Here is a 24,080-nt window from a genome sequence, read left to right on the forward strand (position 1 = left end):
GTTAAGCAAAGAATAAAATAAAAATCAAACATATGTTAAGGGGTCACTTGAGAAGCCAGAAAAACCATTTTCATTGTTGAAGAAAGCATTTAGAACAGAACAACAATCCTTTTTTTCAGGATATCAAAACCAGAATTTAATAAAGCTAAAACACATTATTTGAATAGTTTTTGTATAGAAAAAATACTTCCAAAGCAATGTTTTTCATTTTCTATTGTATAAACAATATTTTAATCATCCATAAGCTTTCCTTTTACCAAATAATTTACTTCCAATGCTTGTTTTATGTCTTTAAGTAACTGCATATTATTTTTATTATTTCTAGCACTTTAATTTTGGTCAAAATTTTAGGCTAAAAAAATTAATTGCCAATTTTTCGAAGAGTTTTTTTATTTATTATTTTTTTAAGACAGATATCTTTTCAAAATGTTTGTCTAGAGTAAGGAGAAGAAAAAGGTAATTTGTCTCTTTAGAATCTAAGCTGTTTAAACTTTGTCGAGCTTTCTCCATGGTAGAAAGAAAGAAAAAAGAGAAAGAGAGAGAAGGAGAGGGAGGGAGGGTGGAAGGAAGGAAGGAAGAAAGAAAGGAAGGAAGGGAGGAAGGAAGTCAATGTTCTTATTCCAAGTCGTGTCAACAAGAGCAAATGCTGAGAAAATGTTTCAGTCTTTCAAGACCAGTATCTGGGGCCTAGGTATGCTCATTGCTACTGGGTGAGTCATCAGGATTGCTTTTTCGGGGTAGAGAGAAGGATATTTACATTATGTATGCATCTTTTTAAAAATAATATACCTTGAGAGTTCCTTTGCTAATTTACGACTAGAGAGCTTCTACTTTTTCTCTTCTATATAACATCAATATCTCCTGTCTTCCACACCAGAAGTTCTGGTTCACAAGGACACTGGATATAACAAAATTAGAATATTCTATATGCATTTGCTTTATACCACTTTATACATATAACAGTCTCAGAATAACAATATGGTTTACCACCACAAAATATAATTATTGAACAGTTAAAGTTTGTTTTGTGTACACTCTCCCCATTTTCCCCCATCTTTTAGATTTGAAATATAACTACCTTGTTAGATCTTATTGAATTTACATATTACAACCTCCTTCTTTTAATCCTTTTATAATCCTAGTTCTATAAGGAACCACATATTTAATGCTTGTGTAGTTCTTGTGTAGACGTCTCTCTAGTAATTTCGATGGCCTACAGTTGATCTCTTAGGAAAGATCATGGGAACAACATTCCCTGAGGTCTGCATTTTGATAACTATTTGCCTCTGCCCTCTATACTTGAAGATAATTTTTGCTACAATAAAAAAATTCTTTGGTTTACATTTTCTTTCCTTGAATGTCTTAAAAATATTACTCATTTTCTTTGGGGTTAAAGAGTTGCTGTCAAAAGTTTTGATGATAATTTAATTTTATTTCACTTAGAAGTCACAGAATCATTTTGCTTAAATACTCATGGGATATTTTATTTTTCTTTGAAGTCCAGGAATTTTACAACTTGTTTTGATGTTGGCCTTTCTGGATTGATATTCTCAGGTACAAAGTGCATTCTTTCAATATGTATTTTCCAACCTGTGTGTTTCAAGGAAAATGTGCTGAGTTCTAGTGATTATTATTTTGCTTCTGTTCCTTTGCTTTGGTTTTCTTCTTCAGGGACCCCTGCATTCACATGTTGGATCTACTCTGCCTACCTTCATGATTTGTCTCTTTTACATTTTTTAAGCTCCTTTATTTGCTTTTGATTTAAAAATTTTCCTCCTTTTTACCTTTCTAATTGTCCTAAGACATGATATTATTTCATTTAATCTTGTATTTCTACTAGCTTAGTCTTCATTTCTAAAATTTTTTCCTTATATTTTTTATTTTTCTTTAACTTCTGTCATTGATTTCTGAGTTTCTCTAACTTATGTTTATGCTGTTCTTTCATGTCTTGAATCATTTTCTTAATGTCTTTTAGCTTATTTTGAAATAGTATGTAATAGTTTCAACATGTGTTTTTTTAAAGTGTGCTATTATAGCATGCTTTTGTTTTCTTTAGGAATGTTATGTTACTCCTTTTCATTCTTCTTCTTATAACTTTGTAGGGTATTTTACCTTGATATATCTCTGTGGCATATTTCCATGTGAACTAATTTTATCTGTATTTTTAGAATGAGGCTTGGTGCAGATACCTTGCTAACTTCAAAGAGTTCTCTATTGATGTAAACTAAAAATGCCATTTGAAGTATGCCTTCAAAACCATGATTAGTAATAACTGTATACATGTTTTTGTATGTTGGTATAATAATTTACTTAACATTTGTTATACAAAATTTACATCATGAAAATTAGTGATTGGCTCCAATTTTTGTTATTATATATGAGGCTGTGATTGGCATTCTTGTATGTAGATATTGGCCTAAATAACTAATTAGTTCTTCAGGATACCTTCCTAGAAATTGAATTATAGGTCATAGATCATATATTTTCATATCACTATTCAGAAAGGTTAAAAATCTATAAAACATTAGTAGGGTATGAAAATGTTCATTTCACCACTGTCATCAATAATTTGTCAATTTGATACGTTAAAAATTGTATCTTTATTTTAATATATATTTCTTTGATGAAGACTAAAGTTGAACATAATCATATTTTATTGGTTATTTGAATTTCTTTAATTAGGAATTATCTATTTTGTAAATTATTTTCTACCATCACCACACGCCAAATTTCTCTCCGTCTTCCTGTCTCACTAAGTGACACTTCCACCCACCCAGGTCCTATGCAACAAACCCATGACACCTCCTTGCTTCTCACTCTCCATTGCCATTTACATTCAATCCTTTCCCAAGTTCTCTAGATTATGCCTCAAGAAAGCAAAACTATAAAATCTGCTCACTTTTCTCCAGCTCCACTACTACCATTGTAATCTAAGCTGCCTGGTCTCTGAGCTTCTATTTCCCCTCTATCCATTCTCCACACTGATTTTCAAGTATGGTTCTCTCGAGTCCTTTATGCATAGAAAGGCTTTCCCAAAAACAGGAAGTCTTACTAGCTCTTTTATGACATTCTCATTTTGAGTAGACTGTAAGACATTGTGTTTTTTTCATTATGCTTTTTTAGAAATACAGAAATTTTGTTTGTATTTTTCCTTTGATATAAGAATTAACTTCTTTTAAATTTCCTGGTGGTGGAGCCTTTTTTTGTTATTATTATTACTAATTGGAGATTTATTGCATTGTGGTCTGATAATGTTTATATTTCTATTTTTTTGATTTTTTTAACCTAATAATTATAGCTAATTTTAATAGATGTTCGTGTGTACTTGAAAACAAGGTATATTCTGTGCTATCAGGATAAAGTGTTTATTATATATCTGTAGACTTTATCTTATGGTTTTCAGGTCTTCTATGTCCTTACTAACATTTTGTCCCCTTGATCTATCTAGATCTGAGCAAGGTGTGCTAAAGTTTCCTATTTATAATATATGTCTATTTCTCCTTTCATCTCCTATCGTTTCTGCTCTGTGAAAGCTGTACTGTTATTTGGTGAGTAGATATTAATATCTTCACTGTGAATGGTAGGCTTTAGCATTATAGAGTGTCCTACTTTGTATTGTTTAATTCTCTTGGCCTGAATTCTACCTTGTTTTAGATCAAGGTCATGGCCTCTGCTTTCTTACTTGCCTTTACTTGATATATTTTTGCTCATGCTTTTATCTTTAGCCTTTGCAATTCATTTTATTTTAGGTATCTTTTGCATACAGTGAAAAGTTGAATTTTGCTTTCTTAGTCAATCTGAAAATCTTTTTCTTATATTGTATAAGTTTAGCCCACTAATGTGTATTGATACAACCAATATGTTTGGTGTTAGTTCTACAATAGAGTATTATGCTCTATAAGTGTGTATGCATGTATATATTCCATTATATTAGCTGTTTGCTTTGCTCTCTTTTTTCTTGTTATTTCCTTTGCTATTTGGGAACATTTGGACTCTTTTTCTGATGGTTAACTTCACACTAATTTCTTTCTATAATACTTTTAACCACAACTTTGTTCTGAAACTATTAGTTTCTTTCTATTATCATTATTAACTCCAGCAAGTAACTGCTTCTCTTCCTCTCTTTCTCTTTAGGATAATCTTAGTGTTGATGTGTGTTGGGCAAAATACACTTAAGCTTCACGTTCTTCATTTATCAGTTTTAAATGATATCTTTTCACTCCTAATACCAGTGAGTCAATCAGCAAGTTTATTCTGCTTTTCATTTACTCTACCTCTTCTCTGCCCATTTTTTAATGTGTTGCATTATTCCTCCAACATCAGAGCCTGGAGTATTCACATTGTATTTTGTCATTTTTATCTCCATCTTTTAGTCTTTAAATGCTTACTGCCATGTCCCCAAGGCTGTATGAAGAACCTTTTCCAGATATTTTGTTTTTCTGAAGTTTCTTCTATAGTAGATTCCTCAGGAAAGGTTTATTGAAATAATATTCTGTCAAGTATTACATGTTCAGAACTCTTCATAGCCTATGTATCAAAAGGATGTCTGGCTGGGTATAAAAACCTTGGCTCGCATTTTCTTTTCTTGAGTACTTTAACAATGTTACTTCATTGTTGTGTAGCTTACAGTGTTGCTGCTGAGAAATTTTGAAGCTACTCTCGTTTTCTTTCCCTTATTTGTTACTTGATTTGTGTGTGTGTGTTGGTAGTGGTGGTGGCAGGTGAGAGAGGGTGTCTGGATTTCCAAAGACAATTTTTCTTTATCTTTAAGTCTAATAATTTTGCTAGGCTATAACTTGGTATTGACTGCTCTGGTTGCACGTACACAGAGAGTGTGAACTGTTAGTAGAATCAATTCTTCTTGTTTTCCAAAGCGTCCTGTTGAACTGTGGTTTTAAATAATTTTTTCTGTTCCATTGCTTTAGTGTCCATCTTTAAGAACAACTATTAAATGCATATTTGATCAATTTTGTAGGTTTTCTCCATCAGTTTTTCAAATTCTTTTAATATCTTTCTTTAAGTTCTGGTTTTGTTTTGTTTTTTTTTTTTCATTTTATTAGTTATTCATTTTATTTTATTTTATTCATTTTTTTCATTTTATTAGTTATAATATATTAGTTATGTATTTTCATTTTATTAGTTGTTTTACAGTGTTTTTCCTAGTGTATATTCACTTTTATGTTCCATTTATTTTAGTTTTATTTCTGAATATTTTTCTCTTCCTTTTCCAATTTATTTTTGGTATTTATCAGTTCTCCTTTTATATATTTCTACTATCTAGCCATATAATTTCTGAGATTTTGAATTTCTTAATTTTGCTATTCTTTCAAAACTTATAACATTTTCTTTACTTTGTCTTACTTTGAGAGGCTATGTTAGAGTTCCCATCTACTTAGAGGCCACGTTTTTTTTCTGATGTATTTTCATCATTGGAACACATCACTTTTTTGGCAACAACTTTTATTAGAGTTAGATTGTATTTTTTTCCCACATTTTTAAATGAGATGGATTTTCCTAGGCTATTGGAAAGAGGCTCTTTAGGAGGGGAGAGGGCAATAGTGTAGCTTTCTAAATATTGTGCTGCTATGGTCTAAATGTTTGTGTGTCTCTCCATTTCAAATGTTGAAACCCTAACCCCCAAAGATGATAGTATTGGGAGGCGAGGCCTTTGGGAAGTGCTTAAGTCATGAGGGTGTAGTCCTCATGAATGGGATTACTGCCTTATAAAAGAGGCTACAGAAAGACCCCTGGCCCCTTCTACCATGTGAGGACACAGCGAGAAAGCACAGGCTATGAACCAGGGAGAGGGGCCTCACCCGACCATACTAACTTCTAACCTCCAGAAAATGTGAAAAATAAATTTCAGTGGCTTACAAGCTACCCAATGTATGGTATCTTGTTAATAGCAGCCTAATGGACAAAGACATATGGTTTCAGGCTTTCCTCTTCTGTTGCTACCAAAAGGCCTCAAAATATGGTCTATCTGTACAGCTGTAACTCTATTCAGGAAGATTATCAGTCCCCAGCCCCAAACAGCCCGTAAGCTCTAGAGACCTCACCTACCTGAACAGTGCACTCAGCTTTAGACATTACGTTGTGTTGTTAAAGAACTTTTGGAAACTGCTTCCTCCTTTCTACTCCTCTCGCTGTCTGATACTTCGACCTCTATTTCTCCCGGTTATTTCTCTCCAGCTCAAGTTTGTCATCAGGTGTATTTATTTTTCCCAGTTTTCTTAGAGTGAGTCTCTGTTTTTCTGGAAGTCAGAGGAGGTGGGGCAGGGCTTACTGAAGACTTCACTAATTCTCAAGGGCTGGACTTGCCAGCACTCTGCAATTTTCCCAGGCTCACACCCAGATATTCTTGCACTCTGCTTCACTTTAGAGGCTGTGAGAACTTTGCCCAGTTCCACTGTCATTCTCAGATCTAGCCACTCTGCTTTCAGTCCAGGGTACTGTGCTTCTCCCCTGGAAATATTTGCTACTAATATTCTTTTCCCCCTTGGTTTGTAGAGTGTGCTGTAATACTTTTCACTCTCAGCTTCTCCCACAGCACACCTGTTGATTTGTGCAGGTCTTTCTAGTGGTTTGGCGATACCCACCTGTATTCTGTAGTTTCTTTACATTAATTTGTAAAATAATAAAATGTTATAATTTTAGAGTTGAAAGGGTCTCTAGGTAACCCCTAGAGTAAGTAATTTTTCAGATAGCGAAACTCAGGTTTTCTAATGCTCATAAAGTTTGTAGCTATTACCACATGTTATAATATTTAATTACCTCCATAATAATTAAATCATATCTCAACTCTCCTAATAGATGGTAAGTATCTCAAATTCAAAGGCAGCGTCTCATTCATCTTTGGAATCTTCTATAAGCACGTGGGACGGAGCTAGGGATGTAGAGGGTATTTAGAAGGTACTTACTGAGGTGAAGTGAATAAGTACATTTGTTCATTCCATAAATATTTATTGAGTGCTTCCTGTGTCAGGCACTGTTCTAGGCACTTGGTACTTATCAGGTGAGAAAGTTTTTCTTTTTAATTCCCTGCTGTGCTATAGCTTACATCCTAGCATGGGTAGACAAACACTGGAAAATAAATATAACAAACGTAAATTATATAGAATGTTAAAAGATTAAAGGCATTCTAGGGAAAACAGAGCACAGTAAGAGAGATTGAGAATGGAGGAGAATACAATTTTTAACAGTAGGATCATCATGAAGACGGTGACACTTGGGGCAAAACCTGAAGCAAACGAAAGGGTTAATCAAGGATCTACGTGGGAGTGTTTCAAGCAGAAAGAGCAGCCAATGCAAAAGCGCTAAGATAGTAGCCTGTCTGTGGAGCAGGAGTTGGAGTTAGATCACGCAGGTTTTACATGCCATTGTAAAGATTTTGGCTTGTACTCAGAAAAAGGAAGGAGTTACAGAGTTTGGGGAATAAGGAACGTCATGATCTGGCTTATGTTTTGAAAAGATTACTCTGGCAGCTGTGTTCAGAATGCCTGGTAGGAGAAGGGAGGGCGGAAGTCGGAAGGGCAGTTGGAGGTTGCTGCGGTAATCCACGTGAGAGCCACGGTGGCCTGACCAGTAGGCAGCAACGGAGGTGGCGCGAACCACTCAGTTTATAGGTAGAACTAACAGGATTTTCTAATATATTAGATATGCAATACGAACCATTTTAAATCCATTTAAGATACTACCAGTGGAAAATTTGTCCTAGACAGAAGAACCCGCTCAAGTACCATTAAGATACTCATTATTTCTCATTTTTTTAACATATAGATTTATATTTATAATTTCCAAAATAACTATTGCTTTCTTCCTTTTTTTCTATATTGCCTTTTTAAGATTAATTACAAGTGTTAAAAAATTTATTTATAATGACGGTCCACATTTGTCATACTATGAGGAAATAAGTTCATAAGCTGTGTATGAGATCTCTCTAGCATTGACTACAGTCATCTCAGGCTAAGATCTTTCCCCAGATCAACTTTTTAGGCTAAAAATCAAATAATTGAGATATAGCCCACTACAAGAGAAGGTTTTATAGGAATTCATATTTAAGGCAGTATCTACTTTCCTGAAGGATACTTTTTCGGAAAACAAAAACCTCATTTGTATGCAGGCAGATTAAGCAGCAAACAAAAGAGTTTGAGCCATGAGTCGTCCACCCACCACTTCCTCTCAGGCTGAAGTGTTCTTATGAGCGTGAAACTGCTGAGATCTGGAAGACTCCCACTTGCAGTAGGGGGTTGTAGTCCACGGCCAAGGACAGAGGGAGAGTGATCAGAGGAAACATACAGTCTTGCTGCTGTTCTACTCAAGCTGCCCCACCTCCCACCTCAATTTCCTTCAGCGCACGTGATAGTTAAGAGACTCAACACAAATGTTATTCTGCGTCCAGCCCTCCAGCTAAAGGTCTAAAGGTTAACTAACTGGTTAACTGGGAGAGAGTCCAGGAGGGTCTGCTCACAGGAGTCCTGGCCTAACGCTGGACTCCACCACAGCCAGGATAAGAAGCTGGAAATAAGACGCCCACAGAGCCAACGAAAACTATCACCTGGGGGAGAAAAGCAACACCACAGTGGAAGAAGAGTGAAGAAAATATTTTGGAACCCTTACTCCAAAAAATAAAAGGCATGTTTAAAAAAGTACCTCTGGACCTTAAGGAAATGATCAGGTTCCGTAAATAGCTTAAGGAGGATAAGCTCCAAGACTATTTTTTATGAATGCATAACCAAAATATTAGTCGTAGTTATGTCTGGGTGGAGGAAAAAGTGGATGATCTTCATTTTCTTCTTCATAAAAAATTTGCAGTGAGCATGACTTTTTCTTATAATTAAAAAAGAGGACTGGCTATTTTCATTAAAATAGTTTTCATAAAATAGTTTTCAAATTTCAATCATTTATTTAAATAGTTTAATGACTCCCAAGTGCTATATATGGTTTGAAATCAATTATCTAAAAATGAGTAAAATTATTTTTTTTGGAGAGTTACAGTACGCAAAATGATAGTCACTGGAAATAGGAAAACTTCCATGGCTGTGTATGTAAGTAAGTCAATACATAAAAGAATTAGTTTATTCATTAGTTATTTAGTTAAACAAAACTGTGAATCATAAAATCTGTGAATAATAATACTTGTGCCTTACCCTTTCCAGATTTATAGGTTCTATTATTGAGTTACTCTTGTGAAACAATATTTAAAATAGTAGTGACAGTATACAAATTCATATTGGGATTATCTAGTGTTTTTCTGTTAAGCATAGTGAATATAAATAAATGTACATCAAAAAGTGGATGGGTAAAAATACAACAGGAAAATATGAAAAATAAAAGCAACATGCACAGATTTAATATGACAAAATATTTAATGTTCAAACACTAAATTGGAATATGGAGCATTTTTTTTATTCATATAGGCCATGAGAAATTGAATTTTACGAACAGATATTTATGTATCAAATATCATAGCATCAATATAACCAATATGATTGAAAGAAAAAAGTTCTGACTGTAAAAATCAGTTTAGTTTGAGATGATTGACCTCAGAAAGTAGCCTAATTTCACAAAAGGAGATATTTTCTCCTTCATTCAGCAAAACAGTGAAAGTCCAGCATCTCTTATCACTTACGTAGGAGACCAGTGCAGGACAAAATTTTGAGTGTGCAAACCAAATATGTGTTTATTTATTTAAAAAGTATATGGATGTAATGTCCTACTAATGTACTATGCAGTGGTTTTAAAAAGACATAGATTATTGAAATAGAAGTTTTAACATTTTTTTCTCTCAGTTATCTGAATGTACCACCCCGATTTGGAGACCACCATATTAGATTAAAAAATTGTTCCAGAACCAACAGGAATTTCATAACTATCTCTGGTGCCATACGAATAGGATATGTATGGTGTTCACCATATTAATGGTTCAAAAAAGAAAAAAAGTCATATAATCATCTCAATTGATTACAAAAAAAGACATTGAAATTCATCTGTGTGTGTGTGTCTGTGTACACCTGTAGCAGACTTTATGCCTAATAGCAAAATACAACACATAATCCCATTTAAGTCAAGGACCAAATGGGTTTGTATACACTCACTACTACTTGTAATGTTGTTTCAGAAGACCCATCCTATAACAGAACTGATAAATGTGTAAAGGATAGGGTGAAAGAAGTATAATTTACGAGTTATACAATACAAGGAAAATCCAGGAGAATCGAAGGAAAATCTTCAGAAACATTAAGAGTTCAGTAAAAGAATCAATTCCAAAATAAATATGCAAAATTATTATGTCTTAATATTAGGAAAAGAGATCCATTCACATAGCAACAACGACAATAAAAATAATCACGAAAAACATAAAACACGTAGGAATAAACCTAACAAGAAATAGGCAGTAATCAAGTAAAAAAAACTTTAAAACTCAACTGAAGAGTTAAAAACAGCCTTAAAGTACAAAGTCACATGCCTTATTCTTGGGTGGTAAGACTCTGTATTGTATAGATACAAATTTTCTAAAAATTAACCTATCAACATAATGAATCCTAATTAACAGCCAAATTGAACTGGAGGAAAATCTTATAATTATTTTAAAGTTCACTAAAATTAATAAATCTGTTAGTATTACTAGAAAATTTTAAAAATAAAAATGAGAATTTGCTCTACCAGGTATTAGAAGCCTATTGTAAAAATATAATCAAACTCTTCCTGAGAAAAGAATGGAAAACTCAATGAAATACACTAAAGATTCCCAAAACAGACTTAAGTATATACCTGAGGATTTAATATGTAAAAAAATCGGCATTTTTCTATCAGTGGGGGAAACAATGAATTAAAGAATAAATGACATTGGAACAACTTGATTTTGATGAAAAAATATTGTGTTCTTTCCTCATACCAAAAATCTCAAATGAGGGGCTGGCCCTGTGGCCTAGTGGTTAAGTTCATTGTGCTCCACTTTGGCGGCCCGGGTTTGGTTTCTGGGTGTGGACCTACACCACTTGACCATGGCCGTGCTACGGCAGTGACCCACATACAAAATAGAGGAAAATGGGCACAGATGTCAGCTCAGGGCAAATCTTCCTGAGCAAAAAAATTAAAAAAAAAAATCTCAAATGAATTAATTCCCAAAACCTCAAATGAACTAATAATTTAATTGGAAGAAAATAATAATAAAATATAAAGAATATTTAAGAAGTTATTTTTATAATTTTAAGGTTGGGAACAACTTTCCAAGGAAAAGATTGATATTCTGAATTACATAAAAATTTAAATAAATGATAAAACAATAGAAAATGTAGTAATGAGCTGGATCATGTATACAGAATATATAAATGTCCAAAAAATATTAAAAGTTGTTGAGGCAGATATTTTTCAGCTATGAAATTGGTTAGGACTTAAATATTTTCAGTAACAATATGAGTCTGAATTGTACATACCTTTTCAAACATCAATATGGTTATATAATTTGAGTTTACTAACTTAGTCATCCTAAGAAAGTAATTAGACAGATGAGTGTGGCAAGGTATGTGTACAAGCGTGCTCACTGCAGTTTTGTTTACATTTTTTAAAATAGTAAGAACTTAAAGAAGTCCAATGGTAGGGGGTTAACAACCATTTAAAATGGTTGACAGGGGGCCAGCCCAGTGGCGCAAGCGGTTCAGTGCACGTGCTCCACTGCGGTGGCCCAGGGTTCGCCGGTTCAGAACCCAGGCGCGCACCAATGCACTGCTTGGCGAGCCATGCTGTGGTGGCATCCCGTATAAAGTGGAGGAAGATGGGCACGGATGTTAGCCCAGGGCCAGTCTTCCTCAGCAAAAAAAAAAGAGGAGGATTGGCAGATGTTAGCACAGGGTTGATCTCCTCAAAAAAAAAAAAAAATTAAAAAAATAAAATAAAATAAAATGGTTGACATTAAAAGAGTACACACCACATTATTGAGAGAAAAAGATCAGGTTACGTAAATAGCTTAAGGAAGATAACATCCAAGACTATTTTTAATGAATGCATAGCCAAAATATTAGTCGTAGTTATCTTTGGGTGGAGGAAAAAGTGGATGATCTTTATTTTCTTCTTCATAAAAAATTTGCAGTGAGAATGACTTTTTCTTATAATCAAAAAAGATGACTGGCTATTTTCATTAAAATAGTTTTGTTTAACTAAACAACTAATGAATAAACTAATTCTTTCACGTATTGACTGACTTACATACACGTCCACGGAAGTTTACCAATTTCCAGTGACTTTATCATTTTGCATACTATAACTCTCCAAAAAAAATAATTTTACTGATTTTTAGATAATTTTATTTCAAACCATATATAGCACTTGGGAGTCATTAAACTATTTAAATAAATGATTGAAATTTGAAAATAACGCATGCATTTGCCATAATTGCTTCATTTTTAATTTCCCAACTCTGTCCTTGATGAATATCACACCCTTTTTTCTTTCGGTGACTCAGCACAGCAGTTATCACCCACAAACCAGGGATATGTGAAATTCCTTTCCCACACACAGCTAAGGAAAATACATATGCCTTTGTCTCTCGTTGTATTGTAATTAACTTGCTAAAGTTTCATAGGATACTAATCTACACTTTTAATTTTACAGTTCACTAAGCACATTATGTGTTTGTTCATATTTTACATTCACAGCACTCCTTAAAACAATTTTATTAGTTATTTCTCATATACTGTTGTTAAATTATGAAATATAATCCAACCAAACAAAAACACTCAAAAATAAAGTCTCCAGTTCTAATTCCAGAGAGAATCTGATATAATAGGTGAAGCCATGGGAGGTCCAGCTCCCAATCAGAACTGTTCCCACAAGTTCTACATCAGTTTAGTAAAACCTAGAATGGTCAGAAAATAACTGATTTTACCTTTTAGTCTTGCCGCACTACATCTGAATTTTCAGAACTGTATTCCCAAAGCTAGATCTTGATTCAGTTGATACTGCATGCAACTATTAACCCCAAAATTCACCAACAAGTGAACTAGATTTCTTGTTAGCAGCTACAGGAAGTTCATTTACTGATTGACAGTGGTTCCATTTTTCTACTTGTCAACATGGCATGTTTCTCTGCACTCACGTATTATTATGTAACCTTCATAGAGGACATAGACTGGGCATGCTGTATTCCCTTTAATTACATGTAAAGTAGAAACTCCAGGCGTGCTGTTGCCGCTCAAGCAAAAACAATCAAACAAACAAAGGTGGAAGTCCTCCTAGACCTTTCTTTTTCTCAATAAACCTCCAAGTTCTGTGAATCTTTCTTTTTAAATATATGTGGGACTTTTGTTTTCTCATCGTTGTCCATCCACCACCTGGACTTTTTCAATAATCTCCATATTGGTCTTCTTTTCTTCAGCCTTTCCTGCACACTCCCACCAGAGTGGTCCTTCTAAATTCATCTCTGAGCATGTCACTTGGGCCTTTAAAACCCTCAATGGCTCTCCTCACCTGCCTGGCAAGAGTCAGGCTCCTTAGCTGGCATACTACACTCTTCATAATGGGGCCCTTTCTTTTAATCTGCAGCTTCATCATCCACCATCCAGCTTCACGCCTCTGGAGGTTTGCACAGGTTGTTGCCCCTACCTTGCCTCTTCTCCCACCATCTTCAATCCACCCAGTAAAATTTTGTCTAGTATTTCAAGTTTTCAAACATCCGGGTGTACAAGCATCCTTTGAGATACTTCTTCCAACTGCCCCACGGGCAGTTGGGGACTTAGGGTCTCGGGCCCCTGAGACCCCGAGAACCTAAGTATTTCTGACACAAATAATGGGCACCACACCAGGGATTGTCAACCCAAGCTGTGCAGTAGAATACCCGAGGATCTTGGAGGAGGTGGGGAAGCACTCCCATGATGTTTAGACTCTTGCGTGATTTAAGTACTTCCCAGGAGATTGTTTTCCTAATGTCTGAAAAGAATAATATCTAATATCTGCAAGAACTGAGAACCACCACACTAGACATTGAGAAACACTGCTTTAAAAACCATGATCAGTCAACAACTCTTCTATGAAGAATTCCTTGATCCTTGAGACAGAATAAATCACTCCCTCCCATGGTATGGATTTCCTGCTAGAATAAAAGCCCCCAAAACAGCTATGCCATATTTGGCTTTACATCCTCAAACACCCAGCCATATTCAAGAGTAGGTGCTCTCTCTCTCTCTCTCTCTCTCTCTCTCTCTCTCTTGCTTGTGAAACAGTTGGGAAAACCATCTGGAGTTAAAACTAATATCACATTATTTTGCCAGATGAGCTAAACAGTCAGAAACCATCCTACCAAAAATCAATTAATCAATAAAAACCATTTTGTTCACTGAACACTTATTCTGGTAAATAAGGAAATATATATTGCTAAAACATATACTTACCCTTAGGGAGTATGCATGTTCTTTTCCTAGCTAAAAAACAATCTTAACAGTATTTATTGCATTCTACACTTCCTAAACACTGCTTAAACCCTACTCTCCATCAGCCCTGCCCTTTCTTCAAAAGCGTCTGAGTGTGAGATGCAGGTATTTCATTTGGTTAAGGCCTCTGTCATTTCTTTGCTCTGAAAACTTTCTTAAATATCAACAGTTTTCTCCTTTTTTCCTTCAGTATTATTAGAAGATAGTCTAAAATTTAGGATTAAAATCCTTCTGTCTTAACAACTCTTCAAGTAAAATTTCCTAGCCCATGAAGAAACAAATACGTGTCCATGTTAGCTGTGTAGGGACCATCATCCCAGCATGTCCTGGATCCACCCTTTCTGCCCTGCCACACGAAGCACTGGCCCTACAGTCAGCCCACTGGGTGACAGCCCATTGAGTTCGTAAGGGAGAGCAGCATATACAAGAAAATCTTTGTAAAATTTCTTTAAAAGGAACTTAAGTAGAGGAAGAGCAAGAAAGAGAATGCAGCAGATTCGGCAGAAGTGATAACAAAAAACAAAAGACAAAGAATGGCTACAGCCATGAGCAATAGGAAAAGAGGAGAGGTTGGCATGAAGGTGGGGAAATCAGGTCCAATATAGAGAAGGTTTTGCTTGGGAGAAAGATGAGGTAAGCTCTGAAAATACTTTGAGGGACATAAATTGTGAGAAGGAATATTGTAATAGCCATAAATTCACATGAGTATTTCTCACATAGATCCATTCATGGGTATGGAAAGAGAAAAGATCAGATGAGTGTTTTCTAACGCTACTAATTGTTTCCATTAAGCAATTATGTGCTTGCCTGAACCTCGAGCACATGCTGTTATTTGTATGAAACGTTTGCCACACATATTTGGTCCAAAGAAAAGAAAGCTGGTAAGATTGCGTTAGGTCCTCAAATATTCCGTTATAATGCTTTCATGCTCTGGAAAACACAAATGTGGATGACAGTTTTCATTTGTCAAATGTAAAAACAAATTTTACTTTAGATTCTAACTCTATGTATTCTTATATTATTTACATTCTTTATTTGTATATATTATTGTATATTATTTTATTTATTGTATTTATATTATTATTTACATTTTTCTTATATTACTCTAAAGTCTTCAATATCCATATGAAATAAGCTGCCTAGGTTTGGAAAGAATATCCAGCTAGTCATCACGTGGAGAAAATTAGGACTGTTTATGGGGAGGTCATTCTCATTTAATCATGACGTGCTCTCTGTAGAGAACTGTTCAAAAATAAATTGGTAATTTTAGCAATCCAAAGGCTATGTGAACTGAAACCTTTGGATTTTTATTGGCTTGATCCAGAACTCATGACCTAACCATTCATTAGCAACTGAGAGATACAATTTTGGTTAAAATGGCCCTCAACTGACAAATTAGTCTTCCCATGTTGAAATGGAACTTGATGCCATATCAAGGAAGCCTAAAATATTTGCTAAATTGGATAATTTAGCACAGGGTAACCAGCAAGTCCTGACTTCTTTGTTGCATTATTCCAATGCTGGCCAGCCACTTAACTTCCTGGTTTTTCTTATTCTGGCTCTCAGATCCCAGATTGGAACCACAATAATATTTAAAACCATTATAAAGGTAACACCACACTATTGAGAGGTTTTGCTTAATAAAGAGTTCATAGAGTAGGCATCTGTCATTTGCTGCTCTCTCCAAGCTTCTGAACCTCATTCTCACATGTTGGTAGTCCTCCACATTGTAAACCTTTCCAAGGTGGAATTTTAAAAATCGACATATTCCTTCTTTGTGCTAGGTGCATTTTCCGCTAATCAGATGCACTTGTATGAAATTTAATCGGGAAGCAAGATTGTGAGGAAAGGCCAGGGCACCAGAGGGGGCGTGGCAGAGATGGAGAATAACTGAGATTGTCAGCAGCTGTGACAGTTTTCTTGTCACGAACCAAGCATGGTTCTCCGCTCAGCAAAAGAAAAAGCCTGACTTCAGTAAAAGTACTGTGGTTCTGGCGTGGGCAGTGGCAGTTCTGCAGTGTGGTGATTGGAATTATTACTGTCAATTCAGCCTAGAGTCTATTCCTTCAGCCCTTCCACAAGTTCTGTTACATTTCTAACATTTTTTAGTAATCCCCTGCTACTTAAACTAACCAGAGTAGATTCTGTTATCTGCAACCAAGTTTATATGTTGGAATATAGAATTGTAAAAGTAGTTCATTTAGTCGCTATTATTTTATTTTCCAGGAGAAAAATATATTGAAGACTCCTCCTTTCACTGGATAACATTTCTCCGTGGATAAACAATACTGCTTGACAGCTGCTGTGTATCCAGGACGGCATTAAGTGTTAAAATAGTCAAACAAGTCATTCTTCTCACGCAGCATATACATCTCTGAAATAATTTTAAGTAACGAAATGTTTTAAAGTAAGCTGAGCTGTTGTGTGAATGAAACTGGGACCCCCTCCCTGGTCTAACAGGTGACTCTAGGAAGCAAGCTGCATAGGCTTCAAGTCAGTACAATAAAAATCCATGCTGTCCTGTGAAGCAGCTCTGAGGGCCTCCTAAGCACGTGTCTACATGACCTGGCAGCCCCTCATCTCGTGACTGAGGACACCAGCAGGATGAATCAGCAACAGGAAGGGATGATGGCCACCTCGCTCCCACATTTCCCAGCTGCATTTCTTAGAGATTGAGAGAAAAAGTGATGACTCTGGTCCTTGCCTCCCTCCACACTTAAGTACACACCAACGTTATAAGCCCTGTTTGATGTATAACCAAAAAGCTCTTGTTATCCTTGAAGTAGATGACTATTATATGTGTAAGCCCTTTCCTACACAGACACTGCTTTGTTAAAAGGTATATAAACTGCACTCAGATCTGTAGACCCCAGAGCAGTTCCTCAGAATACTCTGTTGGACTATTTCCCCCGATTCGAATTCCTCCCTTTGATTACTGAATAAACTTCTTCAGTTAACCTTTACCTAGATTCTTTATTTCAGACAACAGTTGCAAATTAGAAAATTGGAAGAAAGTGTTGTCATTTGTTGATACTGGCCCTTGAAAGAGACAGAGCAAATTTTATCACCTAGCTTTTCATATTCTTCCTTTGGAAAACATTCTCTACAATTTTCTTTCCTTACTAAACCTCTGAATACAACCTCTAATGGTTCAATGGATGATTCATAGAGAATCTGAAGAAAGAGCTGTCAAGTAATCAGAAAAATGAAAAAGATGGACTAGGGTACCTATTTCTATTTTTAAAAATCTAAACACACTTGGGAGGACCGCAAGGAGAGATTCCAGCCTTCATGGTTAGATGGAAAATTTGGTGGGCACATGCAATGTTTTTAAAAAACTCATTCGTAGAATCCTAAAATTTATAGAAATAAGAAATCTACATAATCTAGTTCAACACCCAAATTTACAGGTAATTGATTCACCTAAATTGTAAGGAGAGGTTAAATATATATTTATGGATTTACTCATGTCTGTGTGTCTTTGCCACTCCTCAAACATGTGTGAGCAAACGACACTCTCAACCAAACCTTCATGCTTCCCACTTTTCTATATCTAGTGAGCACAACCCCACGTGCATACGTGTATGTGTGTATATATAACTTTGAAAATGCATCTTATATTTTTATTTCTATGACATCTATCAAATTAGATAATTAGTGGTTTCTAAAACCATTAAACTTTGCCCTTGGAACAATAATGTAAATCTGTATATTTATACACACATACAAATATAGTTGTGGTGGGTGTAATGAGATGAAATAAGACTTAAGAGTCTTTTAGTTGGAATTAACCTGTATCCGGTGATGATGTATGGGGAATACAGAGAATAGAACGCCATGTAGATGTTAATTATACAGTACAAGTCAGCAGCAATGTTAAGGTACATATATAGGAATCTAGTCTCTCAGCTCCAAAGCACAAAACTTCATTCTTTCCTCCTCCTCAACACAAAATTATCTTGGGAGAACAGGAAGAGAACTCACAGAAATATAGCAAAAGTACATAAACAATTGAGATACAGCACCAGGGAAGACATAAAAAGTCCTCAGTGAGTCAGACTTAAAGTTTATAGTCTTGTTTTTTCTTTAGTCTGCGTTTCAATGGTCTTTCTATTTTTGTTAAACATAAACAAAGGGAAAGAAGGTTTTATTAGAGGTTTTATTATTTGTTGACTAGCTGCTGACTCGGATATGCCTTAAATGGTACATTGAGATCTTTAGCTGTCAGGTACTGAAGGAATGGGAAGTATTCTTAGATTCGCCGCAGTTATTCTCCAAAACTCCCACAAATACGTATTTTGAACTAAGTATATTTGCTTTCTCTGTCAGCTAACTGCAGATCTTTTCCAAGAAATAATACAGAATTTCAGGGACTGTACATATATTTTCTTTGTAGAACAAGATGGTCAATGAAGCAGTCACTGTGAAAACCTCATGAGAACAATTAAATCTCTGCAATTAAGTTGATGACTAAATTTGGCAGTAGAAAAATGTTAATGACATACTTTCTGTAGCTCTTTCTGGAGTGGCTCACTTTCTTTTTTCCTCCAATTCCTTTAATCAAAATGAATAGGCACAAACGATTAAAAATATCTTACCAGTGCCTAGAACTAGGACTTTGGCAGATACAGCCAGAAGGAGCTGGAAAACATATTCTCAGAAGGTCAAAGGTTCAAGCTCCTTTTGTTCTTTGTAAAAATATTTTAAAACACTCAAAATGTATTTCCATGAAGATTTTTTTTTTTAAATGTGTCTGAAAAAACCACACTATATTCCATGGCTTCTTGCTAATCCATTTTGGTTAGATTTTTACAGTATTTCCTATGGAAAAGAGAAACAATTTATTATTTGTGCTCAATGACCTTGAACTCTAAAAATGAGGGTTGAAAGTGACTAGGAGAGGCAGGAAGCAGCACTGACAAATGAGTCAAGTATAAATGTGGGCTTTTGTGGTTGAATGAACTTCAATACCGTTTCTGATATGATAGATCTGAGTTGCCTACATAAAAGTTAATCCAAAATAGTTGTTTCCCTAGTATTGCATAAGAACAACTAATGATGCAAATGTATTATCATGCATTTGTTTATTTGACAAAAATTTGCGTACCTACAATGTGCCAAGGGCTTTGCTAGTTCCTGGAACCACAGAGCAAATGCTCTACCTTCAAGAAATACAGTATATTAAGGAGTCTGATACATATTTTAAAATATTTATGTGAGTACTATGATAGAAATGTGCGCAGAGGATTCTGAGAACATGAGGGAGGGACACCTCCTAGCATGAGGCTCCTAGGCCAAGCAAGGCTTTCTGGAGGATTTGACTCCTCAACTATCACTTAAAAAATGTACCAGGACCAGCCTGGACAGAAGATAGACAAGGACTCTCAGGGCCGCAGAGGGAACAAAAGCATGAAAGTAAGAAATCCTTTAGCTGATTTGTCGGTTGGTTTAAATATATTTACACAGAGATAGGGTTCTATTGTTAGAATATATTTAATATGTAGGTTTAAATTTACTTTGAGAAACATAGGCGCAAACTTTAAGTAGAAGCTGTGATAATAGTTGTCAATTCAAAACCACTATGTGACTGAGTTTCTTTTCTTAGGAACAAGGTGTGGTCTTCAGAGTATTTGGGTCTATCAAGAAGTTCTGGAGATTTTCTGGACTCTCCTCTAAGCAAATTCTCCTTTGTAATTGACTTTCTACCATTGGTCTACACTTTCCCCTGAAACAGTTGAAGCCTGCAGGCTCTCCACAAAAGCAGGGTTTCTCAACCTCAGCACTATAGACATTTTAGACTGGATAATTCCTTGTTGGGATGGAGAGGTGTCCTGTGCATTATAGGATGTTTGTAAGCTTCCCTGGCCTTACTCACTAGATGCCAGTGGAAGCTCTCCCTCCTCCCACAGTTGTGACAACCAAAATGTCTCCAGACATTGTCAAATACCCTCTGGGGGACAAAATCACCGCTGGTTGAAAACCACTGCTCTGATATAAGCTATTGCAACTCAGTTTTACTGCAGCAGTTTTTATTGGGCTCAAATATTTTACTTTTAGTAATAATATAATATTAAAAGATTATTGTGTGACCTGTACAGGGGGCATCCAGCCACCAAATGCCAAACCACTCATAAGAAAAACCAAAAGTATACCAGATAGCCATGTATCAGGAAAGGTCCTATACTGGTGCCAGTATCATTAGCCCTGCTGGTGACATTGTCACTCCTTCCCTGAGCACATAGCCAGGTCCAGCTCCTCTGTGACCTATAAGAATGCTAGAATGAATAAATCTTCTCACTCTAAATGATGCGACACTCTAACCCATGATTCTCAACTTCAGGTGCCCTTTGGAACCTTCTGAGGAGATTTAAATAATACTGATACTGAACCTTTGATTGCTCTGCAATGTTCTGGTTTAATTTCAATAATACTGATACCTCAGTTATACCCAGAGGGTCTGATTTAATTGGTCTGGGGTGAGGCCTAGGTCTTAGAGGTTTTAAAAGCTCCCATGAGATTCTAATGTGCTGCCAAGGTTGAGAAGCACTGCTCTCTTTCCCTTACCTCGGGCTATGGTCTTTTTTTTAACCTCCATTTTGTTTACGGATGTTGGGAGTCAGTTAAATCTTACTTCAGTTATACATATAGATATGTATATATATAATTAGTCTTTGTAAGGTCATATATTTAGTGTCTGCTTTAGATCTAGGAATTTAGTCTTTGGAACTAGGAATATATCTTTAGAACTAGGAATTTAGTCTTTAACCCACTGTTTCCCAAACTTGTCTGCACATTGGAATGGCCTGATTTTTGTTTTGTAAAGCCCAGGCCAAACCCCAGAGCCATTAACCCACAACTTCTGGCGGTGCCATACCACATCAGGTATTTGTGAAGTTCTCCAGGTGATTCCAACAGACATGTTTGGAAACCACTGCTTTAACTAGATCTGGAAAGGAATCTAATTGTCTGAGCCCAGTAGATATAGATCATTGGTTCTCACCTTTAGCTGCACATACAACAACGTGGGAAATTTGTAAAACTCCTAAAGCCCAGTTGCACCCCAAGTCTATTAAATCAGAATTGCTTGGGGTAGGAGCCAGTCATCAGTTTTTAACGTTCCTTCGTGATTCCAACATGCAGTGAAGCAGTGGTTCTCAGACGTTAGCACACATCAGAATCATCTGCAGGGCTCAATAAAACACAGAGTGCCGGGATCCATCCCCAAAGTTTCTAATTCAGCAGGTCTATGTTGGGGCTCAAGAATTCGCATTTCTAACAAGTTCTCAGTTGATACTTACGTTACTGGTACAAGGACCACACATTGAAACCTAAAACACTGGTTTAGAAAATCAGCTTAATACATGAAAGATGAAAAGTGACACATGAAGAATTAAGTTTAACTTCCAGGAATTTTTTCAGTACTCTTTTATCTGTTGTCAAATTGTTTTGTTTTGTTTTGTGAGGAAGATTAGCCCTGAGCTAACACCTGGTGCCAATCCTCCTCTTTTTTGCTGAGGAAGATTGGCCCTGGGCTAACATCCGTGCCCATCTTCCTCTACTTTATATGTGGGACACCTGCCACAGCATGGCTTGATAAGTGATAAGTCAGCGCCCGGGATCTGAACCCGTGAACCCTGGGCCACCAGAAGCAGAGTGTGCAAACTTAACCACTGCACCACTGGGCCAGCCCCCATTGTTGAATTGTTTTAGTGGATATGATATTATTATTTAAAATTTCCATGAGGATACTAATTATAACTATTTTAATATTTTCTTCAGTTTCCTATCTGTCTTCTATGCAGATTAGTTTTTCCCTTTTTATATCTTGATGCTTCTTTGTTTTCTCTCATATGTGTAGATGAGATGTGGATCAACCAGTATGGAATCTAAATTCATTTCATTAACCCAGAAGAGAGTACCCATGTAGCTGGCAGTAAAGACAATGTCTGATAACAGAACCCTGATTGCAGTTGTGGCTCCACAGAAAATGAGCACCTGTGGCAGAGCAGGCTTTCTGTGAAGGTAGGCGGATTGTATGTTCACCAAGCGCTGAAGTACTGATCCCTCACAGCAGCGCTAAGCAACATAGAATCCTTGTCCCCTTTCTCTGGCCCCAGGATTCACTATAGGAATCTTGGGTGTCTGCCCTCCTGCTTGAGAGAGTTATAGGTACAGGTTTAGCAGGAGCATGAATGCCTGCGTCAACCACTCGGAAAGCTCTGACGAAGGCACTGGCACTGCCATTCGATAGCCAATCATTACCTTGTTTCTCTAACAGTCTGCGCAGCGATATTCCTTTCCCTCCAACACCCCCCCCCCCAAAAAAAGAAAGAATAAAACTCAACAATTTACTCAGAAAAAAATCAGAGAATTAGGGAAGATGATCAAACAAATTGCACAGAAGTAAACTTCACAATTAAAAAACAACAAGAGAGAGAGAGAAGAGGATAGAGGTGGTGGTTTGTCCTCTCTCCTGGACTGTTGTGTGCTTGTCTTCCTCTCAGGGTATTTCATAATTACATTGTCTGATTTAGAATGTGATTATGTTAATGCTAGATCATGCTGGTGAAATTAAACAAGTGGGAAATTCCAGAATTTACTGGCAATATCACTGTCACTGCATTAATGCTCATTTCATTGCACTGGTTCATCTTCTTTCTCAATTTGCCTGTTGCCTCTTGGAATATATATAGCAGTTCATTATGGTGTCAGGCGGTAGCATGGGAGTATTTGCTACAACAGAAATACACAATCCAGGGCAGCTGAAGTCACACAGGAAAGAAGCCATGATCATGCTGGGTTTCTACCTGTTCTCTCTCTTCATGTATCTTTATAGTATCATTTCAGCTTTGATAAATGACTGAAGCTGGAGAAGCTGTGGTTGAAGTCAACCTACACTACAGTGCACAGCTGAGAGCCAGAGACTGCTTGGATCATTCTTGGAACTGTGACCATAGCAGTATATTTCTTCCTCTTTGAACAAAAAACTATTTGTACCCTATAAAGTATTTAAAAAACAAACAAACAACGACAACAAAAAGTTCCCACCCACACTAATGAGGAGAGGATTATATAGGGCATGCACAGGAGAGGGCAGCACTCTTGGAGACCATCTTGGAATTCTGCCTACTATACAATCTCAATGTTTGCATATATAGCACATATATATATCTCTCTCAAGGTGCTGGTTGGAGGTATATCCTATTAGTTCTGTTTCTCTGGAGAACCTTGACTAATATATAACCCTGACTAATATATAGATGAAACATGAGCACATTATGCTAAGCAAAATAAGGCAGTCCCAAAAAACAAATACTGTATGATTTCATTTACATGAGGTATTTAGAGTATTCAAATTTATATAAACATAAAATGGAATGGTGGTTGCCAGGGGCTTGGGGGAGGGAGAAATGGGAAGTTGTTAAACGGGTATAGAGTTTCAGTTTTGCAAGATGAAAAAGTGCTGGAGACTGGTTGTACAACAATATGAATATACTTGATACTACTGAACTGTACACTTACAAACGGTTAAGATGGAAAATTTTATGTGTTTTTTACTACAATTAAAGCAAAATGAAACAAAGCAAAAACAACAAGCTGTCAATATTTGCCTGATTCTATTGTTTCCAAAACAAAATAGAGTTAAAATTGGGA

General features: G+C 36.0%; 1 pseudogene; it reads left to right on the forward strand.

The window, feature by feature from the left end:
- The window catches only part of LOC131411406 (protein cornichon homolog 4-like), a 64,670-nt pseudogene extending 41,380 nt beyond the window's left edge, over positions 1-23,290 (forward strand).
- The last annotated feature ends 790 nt before the right edge of the window (positions 23,291-24,080 follow it).

This window comes from Diceros bicornis, chromosome 2 (genome assembly GCF_020826845.1).
Source record: "Diceros bicornis minor isolate mBicDic1 chromosome 2, mDicBic1.mat.cur, whole genome shotgun sequence".
Classification (NCBI taxonomy): domain Eukaryota; kingdom Metazoa; phylum Chordata; class Mammalia; order Perissodactyla; family Rhinocerotidae; genus Diceros; species Diceros bicornis.